The sequence below is a fragment of the Chrysochloris asiatica genome, unplaced genomic scaffold, assembly GCF_000296735.1.
Source record: "Chrysochloris asiatica unplaced genomic scaffold, ChrAsi1.0 scaffold00425, whole genome shotgun sequence".
In the NCBI taxonomy this organism is placed as follows: Eukaryota; Metazoa; Chordata; class Mammalia; order Afrosoricida; family Chrysochloridae; genus Chrysochloris; species Chrysochloris asiatica.
In genome coordinates this window covers 865,242-875,055 of record NW_006408943.1, presented here as the reverse complement: position 1 = coordinate 875,055, position 9,814 = coordinate 865,242, and positions in this window count along the sequence as shown.

Sequence of the window (9,814 nt, the reverse complement as noted above, 5' to 3'; positions counted from 1 at the left end):
TGAGAAAGCTGGACAGTGAATAAGAAGACCATAGAAGAATTGATGCTTTTGAGTTATGGTGTTGGAGGAGAATATTGAAAGTGCCATGGGCTATCAAAAGAACCAACAGATCTGTGTTGGAAGAAGTGCAGCTAGAGTGCTCCTTGGAGGCCAGGATAGCCAAATTTCGTCTCTCATATTTCAGATATATTGTCAGGAGGGACCAGTCACTGGAGAAGGATATCATGTTTGGTAGGGTGGAGGGTCAGAGAAAAAGAGGAAGACCCCTGGTGAGTTGGACTGGGAAAGTAGCAGCATCAATGGACTCAAGCGTGGCAACAATAGTGAGGTTGGCCCAGGATTAGGCAATGTTTCATTCTGCTGTTCATAAAGTCATTATGAGTCGGTACTGACTCGATTGCACCTAACAACAACAACAACATGATCCAACAATTCCTCTACTAGGCATATACCCATAAGAAATACGAGCCAGATGTGAGTAGATATATGAATAGCAATGTCACTGGCTGTGACAATATCAAGCAAGCTATTTGCTTTGGGGCCATCAAGGCAAGAAAAGTCAACCCATCAGTGTAAACCCCTTTCTAAGACTGAAACCCTAAGGGAAGACACAAACACTCTTCTAGGCTCGCTGGTGAATTCCCTAGTCAACATGTGAGTGGAAGTATGGGAAATGCAGCAATAAAGACATGGACTAAGTCTGTCCATGTTCCATAGACACCTAATGACCTTGAAATGAGAGAGAAAATAGGAAGGGCTGGCTGGTTTGAAATTCAGCAACCTGAGCCCAAGGACACTGACCTAGCCACTGGGGGCCAGAGTTAAGAGTGAAGTGACCAGCTGATCTAAAATGGGGGGAGGCATGTGAGAACTTCCAAACTAGCAGATAGTACCCATTTACTAGCTTGGATAGGTTGCTGAATAGAACTTGATCAGATGAAGTTAAAGAAGTTTGACATAGGGAGCAAGTGTAAATTACTACAATTTGATGAACTGGACCTTTGCTTATGGATGAAGTTGCCCAAAATTTCAACCAAAAGGGAAGAATTCTTCAAATCAAGCATCAAGCTTGCCTCCTCAGTACACTGGGTTGATAGGAAGTGGCAACTTAGACTTCTGCTATCTAAATTGTTGTTCTTGTTAGGTGCCATTAAATTGGCACCAATTCATAACGATCTTATGCACAGCAGAACAAAACACTGCACATTCCTGGGCCAACCTCAATACTGCTGCCATGCTTGAGACCATCAATGCTGCCACTTGGCCAATCCATCTCATTGGAGGTCTTCCTCTGACCCTCCACCTTACCAAACATGATATCCTTCTCCAGCAACTGGTCCCTCCTGACAATATGTCCAAAGTATGAGAGAAGAAGTTTGGCCATCTTGGCCTCCAAGGAGCATTCTGGCTGTACTTCTTCCAAAGCGAATCTACTGGTTCTTTTGATAGCCCATGGCACTTTCAATATTCTCCTCCAACACCATAACTCAAAAGTATCAATTCTTCTATGGTCTTCCTTATTCCCTGTCCAGCTTTTGCATGCATGTGAGGTTATTGAAAATACCATGGCTTGGGTCAGGCACACCTTAGTCCTGACATCTTTGCTCTTCAACACTTTAAAAAGTTCCTGTGCAGCAGATTTGCCTAATGCAATACGTCATTTGATTTCTTGACTGCTGCTTCTGTGGCTATTGATAGTTGATCCAAGAAGAATGAAGTCCTTGACAACTTCAATCTTGTCTCTGTTGATAAAAATGTTGTTTATTGGTCCAGTGGTGAGGATTTTTGTTTTGTTGACATTGAGATGTAATCCATATCGAAGGCTGTGCTCTTTGACCTTCATAAGTAAATGTTTCAAGTCCTCACTTTCAGCTAGCAAGGTATCATCTGCATATTGCAGGTTGTTAATGAGTCTTCCTCTAATCCTGATGCCACATTTTTCTTCATATAATCCAGCTTCTCAGATTATTTGCTCAGCATACAGGTTGAATAAGTATGGTGAAAGAATACAACCTTATCACACACCTTTTTTACTTTAAAACATTCAGTGCTCCCATGTTCTGTTCTAACAACTGCCTCTTGGTCCAGGTACAGATTCTTCATGAGCACAATTAAATGTTCAGGAATACTCATACATCACCATGTTGTCCATAGCTTGTCATGATCCACACATTAGGGGGCTGTAAAGGCATGAAAGGGGCTCTGGTAGCATAGTGGTTACAAGTCAGACTGCTAACCTCAGAACCAGCAGTTCAAAACTACCAGCTGATCCATGGGAGAAAGATGAGGTTTCTGCTCCCTTAAAGATTTACAGCCTTGGAGACCCTGTACAGGGTTGTCATGAGTTGGAACCAACTCCAGGCAAATAACCACCACCACCACCAAAGGTATGAAAGAAGCTCTGGTAGCATAGTGATTACGAGTTGGGCTGCTAACCTCACAGTCAGCAGTTTGAAACTACAAGCGTTTATGTGGGAGAAAGATGAGACTTTCTGCTCCTGTAAATATTTATAGCACCGGAAGCCCTATATAGGGTCCCTATGAGTCGGAACCAACTCCATGACACACCAGGCATGAAGTGGCTAGCTTATAAGCTTTCATGAGGGTGCTTAGTGTCATAACTAAAGCGGTAAGATGGAATCCCAACTGAACAGTTTTCCTCTTGTCTAGATAGGTCTGGTAAATTATTGAGATAGGTTTTTATGATTCAATTGTGAGTAATTGTTATCAGGACTAATGGTGATTGTCACAATTGTAAATATAGAAGAAGTGTAACTAAAGGTGGGGAGCCATTGATCTGTCAAATCAGGAACAATGAACCATAGGAACTTCAAAAGGGAATAGCATGAGAGTGAGGTATCCTAACAGAAAAGTTGTGATAATTGAGATGGTGGCAGAGGTGATGGCAAAGAGAGACAGAGTAGCAGAGGACTCTAGGCCCATGGAATAAGAAAGGCAGTGTGCCTACAGGCAGGAGGCTGGCTTGCAAAATGTGCCCTTTGGACATTTAACTGAATATATATTTTCAATATGGTATGTGTACATCAAAAGAGAAAAAAAAAAAGGTGATAGAGGTAAATACTGTTAGCTGATAGTGCAATGAAGGGAATATAAGCATTGCAATGATTTGTTGAATGTAAAATTGATGATTTGCCCTGTAAACCTTCGCTCAATTCACAATTAAACCTTAAAAAAAAAAAAAAAAAGATTTACAGACAAAAAACTCAGCAAGAATACAGAGGAACATAGCCTTGGATGCAAAATTGTTTCAATTTTTCAAAATCCATTAAACAACAGAAACTAAACAACTCTCTACTCAACATTAACATAACACATATTTTCAACACACACCATATTTTGTGCCATAAAGCAAACCTCAACTAGGAACTGAAATCCTAAGAGTGTGTTCTCTGATCATAATGGCATCAAACTAGAATTCAAAAACAGAAAGATAAAAGGAATATTTCCAAACACTTGAAAACTAAATAATACACTTCTAAATAATCCATTTATCAAAAACGAAGTTGCAAAGGAAACCAAAAAATACATTGAACTAAAAGAAAAGGAAAATGCTATATATCCATACAACTAAACAGTGCTGAGAGGAAAATTTATATTATTAAATGCAAACACTAGAAAAGAAGAAAGTCTCAAATCAATCATCTAAGCTCCCATCTCAAGATCTTAGAAAAGTACAAAATGCACTTAGAAAAGAACAAAATGCACTTAGAAAAGAACAAAAAGCAAGCAGAAGGAAGAGAATAATAAAGATGGCAGCAGAAATCAATGAAATGGTGAACAGAAAAACAATAGAGAAAATCAATGCAATAAAGATCTAGTTCTTTGCAAAGATTAATAAAATTGGCAAGCCCTTAGCAAGACAGATACAGAAATAAATGTAGAAGACACAAATTACCAACATCAATAATAAAACAGAAGCTAGATCCTGAACATGTCAAAAGAAGAAGAATACTAGAAATGACTCTCCACACAAAAAATATGACAACTTTTAAGGAATGGACACCACCAACTACTGGTGTTGTTAAGTGTCACCGAGTTGGTTCCAATTCATAGTAGCCTTGTACAGGATTTCTGAGGAATGGCTGAAAGGGTTGAATCTTTCAGTTAGCAATTCAGTGCATATCCTACAGAGCCATACCACCAACAACTACAATTCACCTAACATGAAATCAATCATTTAAATCGCCATAGAACTTATTTTAAAAAATTGAATGAATAATCTTCAAACTCCTCAAAGCACCAAGCTCCAAAACCAGATGCTTTCACTGGAGAATTCTACCAAATATTTAAAAAACTATTTACTACCAATTATCCACAATCTTTTCCAAGAAACAGAAGAGAAGAGAACATTTCGTGATCTACTCAATGAAGCTTCAAAGGTAACTGAGCGTGAGGGGAATGAAGCTTTACCCTGATACCAAAACCAGATAAAGACAGTACAAACAACATGAAAACTACTGATAGCTCTCATGAATCTGACACAAATTCTTCCAAAAGAATAATTAGCAAATAGAACTTAGCAATATATAAAAAGGATTATGTACCATGAACAAATGAATTTTATTTCATCAATGTAAGGCTGATAGAATATTTGAAAATCTCTCCTTGTTTTGTTGCTGTTGTTAAGTGTGGTTCCAACTCATAGCAACTCTGTTATAGGGTTTCTGAGAAGCAGCTGATGGGTTTGAACCAGCAACCTTTTATTTAGCAGTCTAGTGCTTATCCTACTATGCCACACAATGACTCCCTATCAATATAAACCACATCTTTAATAGACTAAAGAAGAAGAAATGTCAACTGATACAGAAAAGGCATTTGATAAAATTCAACACCCATTCATGATTAAAAAAAAAAAAAAAGTACTAAGAATCGAAGGAATTTCCTCAGTTTGATAAAGGGCCTTTACAAAAGCTTACAACTAACACTATACTTCACGATGAAAGACTGAATTATTTCCCTAAGGTCAGGAACAAGGCAGAAATGACCTCTCTCTTAACTCTTATTCAATATAGTGCTGGAAGTCCTAGTCAGGAGAATTGGCAAAAACAAAAACAAAAAAGAATATAAAAAATATCCAGACAAGGAAGACAAATTGTCTCTATTTGCAAATGATACAAATGTCTATGCAGAAAATCCCAAGGATACCACAAAAAAATTCCTGGAATTAATAATTTAGCTCAGCAAATGTACAGGATACAAAACACACATGGAAAAATCAACTGTATTTCTATACACAATGAACATGTAAACCTTGAAATGAATAATATAATCCTATTTACAATCACTCAGGAAAAGAAAGTCCTTAGATAGAAATCTAGCAAAACATGACCAGGACTTGTGTATTGAAGACTGCACAATTCTGATGTAAAAAAGCAATCAAAGATCTAAATGAATGGAGAGATGTGTCGTGTGCGTAAGGAACCCTGGTGGTGCAATGGTTAAGTGCCTAGATGCTAACCTAAAAGTTGATGTGGTTCAAACCCACCAGATGCTTCATGAAAAAAGATGATAATCACAGCCTTGGAATCCTTGTTAGTCAGAATCAACTCATCAGCAATGTGTTTGGTTTGATATTATGTTCGAGATTTTGAAAACTCAACATAGTAAAAATACCAATGTTTCCCAAATGCTATAGAGGTTTAATCCAATTCCTATCAAAATTCCAGAAAGATATTTTTGATACAGACAAGATTATTCTAAAATCTATAGGCAATAGACAGGTGTGGTGCTGTAAGATAAGCACTGAACCTCAAGAGGGGTTTGAGCCGCAAGGTTGGTGGTTCAAACTCACCAGCTTCTCCTCAGAAATCCTTTACAGGATTAATAGGAGACAGAACCGACTGGATGGTCCATAACAACAACATAGGCAATAGCAAAGGAACTAGATTAACAAAAATGATTTTGAAAAAGAAAAAAACAACACGAGGAGTCAACCTATCCAATCCCAATATTTATTATCTGTCCACTATGACAAGGAGCTCTGGTAGCGTAGTGGTTATGAATCGGGCTGTGAACCTTAAAGTCAGCGGTTCGAAACTACCAGCTGCTCCGCGGGAGAAAGATGAGGCTTTCTACTCCCGTAAGGATTTACACCCTCGGAAACCCTGTACAGGGTCGCTATGGGTCGGAACCGGCTCGATGGCACTTAACAACAACAACAACAACAATCAAGACAGTGTGGTAATTATGGATAAAAAGATCCATAGATCAATGGAATGGAATAAAGATTCCAGAAACATATCTACACACATATGTCCAACTGATTTTTGACGAAGACACAAAAGCAATTTAATGGAAGAAAGGTGGTCTTTTCAACAAATCGTGCTGGAGCAAAACTGCAAATCTTGATCTAAACCTCACACCTTATACAAAAATAAACCTAAAATCAATCATGGTCTTAAACATAAAATGTAAAACTTTTAGGGAAAAAAAATATGGGAGAAATCCTTTGGGCTCTAGGGCAGGCAAAGATTCTTAGGCTAAACACTAAAAGCATAATCCATAACAGGAAAATGGATAAAATGGACATTATCAAATTTTTTTTTAATTGATCTGCAAAAGACTCTGTTAAAAAGGATGGAAAGATAAACTATGGAGTTTGAAGAAATATTAGCAAGCCATATATCTTATAAAGAACTAATATTGAGAATAGATTAAAAAAACAACTCTCAAAGTTCAACAGTGAAAGAACAAAATGTTCTCAATAATATATCTGAATAATGATTTACAGTTTACAAGTTGTGACTCTACCCATTATTCTCTTTTACAACCGTCCTGTAAAACCTGATTTATATTAATGTCCTGGCTTTCTAGATGAAGAAATGAAGGCTTACAGATTTTCTTCTGCTTATAACTACTGGAAAGAGATAGTCCAGGACTTGAACCCACCACTTTAAGGAACAGTCCATGTGGGGATAGTCTTCTCAGTCCCTGTGTTCTAAGCCTTCAGGCAACAACCAGCCGCAGCTTTGTTATAAAACTATACATGTGGAGTCTGCAGTGGGTGCCCAAGATTGATGAGGAAAATAAAAATCTGAATGAGTTTTGGAAAAGGCACACAGTTCCAGGGAATGACTCCTACAGTCCAGACAGAGCAGAAGGTCTAATACCCTCCAGGGAGCAGGGCTAGATCTAGTCAGCCAGCAGGAGTCTGGGTGAGGAAGGTGAGGCGGAGAGGGAGGCACTGGAGTGTTGGTAGGAATTTATAAGATGCTTCTCCTCGCTGTGTTTATAATGCTGGTTTTTAATGCTGCCTCCCTGAAGCAAACAGGCTCAGCAGCTAAAGGTAAAAATACTGAGAGAGTGAGGAGTTTGAATTTTTTTTACAACACCTCTTTTAGACCCATTTATGTTGTGCTTTTGAAGACTAAGAGGCAGCAGCCATCCGTTGTGGATGAGAAAACAGGAGGGTACACAGGAAGCCTCTCAGAACAGTAGAAAACGGGGGAAGGAATCTCACTTTAGTTGTGAATATCAATTCCAAAATAATTCTGTTCTGTCAGACCTTTCAAATCAAATCAGGCTCTCATAACATTTCTTGGAAATCTAGTCAAGAGTGTGGGTATTATAAGTGTTTAAATATATCAGTGGGCTATGGGAAAATAAAACACCCATTTAGGCTGTGTCTGGAAGCACTGCAGACTAGGCAAAGTCTCGGCCATCAGGGCTCTGAGATAGCTGGGTGGAAAGCTGATTGTGGAGAGTGTGTTAACACATTCCAAGCTTCTCTCCAAAGTGTTTGAAGAGCCACCAGCATCAGCACTACGTGGGAGTCCTAGTTGAAAATACAGGTTTCCCAGCCCCACGTCAGGCCTACTGAATCCCATCTCTGAAGGCTTTATCCAGGGATCTGTATTTTTAACAAATTCCTCAGGTGATTTTTATGCACAACAAGAGTCCATATAGGTCTCCTGATTTCTGACTTAGTTACTACTGAGGTCAATGCCACTGGTGACCTCTACCATCCACAACAAAGAACACAAGCACTGGGGCAGGACTCAAAAACTCATTCCCCAATACTTAGCATTACCCATTAGCAAAGCATGGAGGGACTGGGGGTTGAGAAGCTAACACGGTGTTTGGAAATTGGTGCCAGGATTTCATTGGAAAGAAGCAATTTGGCTGTGCACCCCCTCCTTCTGAGGAGTGTGTGGGGCGTCTCCCTTACCTCAAGGAAGAGAAAGGAATGTATAGAAGACCCTCAGAGTTTGATAGGTGTCCCAAGAGGGTACAGGACACAGGCTGAAGTTGATTTCCTCCTGAAGAAGGGTCCGGAAGCATGGTGTAGCTAGTGTTTCCAAAGAAGGCTAACCAACAGGAGGACATCGTATCTCACCAAGGATAGGGACAAGCTGTGCCTCTCCTAGGGATGGGTGAAACAACATGGGCAAGGTCATCAAGACTGTCTGAAGGAGCAGGAGATAGAGACCCTCCAGAATCTGTGCCAGGGTCCTCAGGGTCAACCAGGAACCACAGTGAGCAGCAATAAGACTGGACCTTGTCACTGCAGCTGAGTCACAGAGGCTGGAGAGCAGTTCCTCTCCAAGAAATACCCAGAGCTGTCAGTGCCAAAAGATATCTGTACCTACTCCCTACCTTTACCTTCACTGCTCCCACCTCAGAAAGATAAAGTGCCTTGAGGATTGAGTAGGTAAGGAGATCTGAAACTGTTGGAGTGGAAATAACAGAAGGTATGGCCCCTCCTACTATGGACTGCCAGCATCCACCAGGCATGAGCTGAGGCAGGTGAGACCTTGATTTTAAATGAAGGATGAGGTTTTAGTTATTTCAATGGACTAGAAATTGCTTTTATTTAAAATGACAGACTATTCTGGTAACTGTCAGAGGACTTTCATTTTCTACGAATGACCAGAGGTGATATTGTGGAGTCTGCATGAGATTTTATCCACTGAGCAATTCAATGAGCCTGAAGTCAGAGTTTGTATATGCCAGACTTTCAGAGCACCCCTGTTGTTGTTGCCAAGTGTCGCTGAGTCACTTCCGACTAATAGAGACCCAATATAAGGTTTCCAAGAGGCAGCTAGCGGGTTTGAACTGCCTTCCTTGTGGTTTAAAACAACCTTGTGGTCCAGTGCTTATCCTACAGCACCACACCAGGACTCCAGCAAAGCACTCTGTGTTGTTGTAAGTGCTGCCGAGTCGATTCTGACCCAAGGTGACCCTGTATAGAGTTTCTGAGGAGCAGCTGGTGAGCTTGAACCGCCAACCTTGCAGTTTAAACAGCCTCACAGTCTGGCACACTAACCCACAGTGCCACACCAAAGCACCCATTTTTGTTATTGTCATTGTTAGGTACCATCGAGTCAGTACTGACTCATAGTGATCCTATGCACAGCAGAATGAAACACTGACCGATCCTGGGCCAACCTCATTACTGTTGTCACACTTGAGTCCATCAATGCTGCCACTTGGCAAATCCATCTCATTGAGGGTCTTCCTCTTTTTCTCTGACCCACCACCTTACCAAACATGATATCCTTCTCCAGTGACTGGTCCCTCCTGACAATATGTCTGAAGTGTGAGAGACAAAGCCTGGCCATCCTGGCCTCCCAGGAGCACTCTGGCTGCAATTCTTTCAAAATGGATCTTTTGGTTCTTTTGGCAGTCCATGACACCTTCAATACTCCCCTCCAACAACAATACCTCAAAAGCATCTATTCTTCTGTGGTCTCCCTTAGTCACTGTCTAGCTTTCGCATGTATATGAGGTTATTGAAAATACCATGGCTTAGGTCAGGTGCACCTTAGTCCTCAAGTTGCAATCCTTGCTCTTC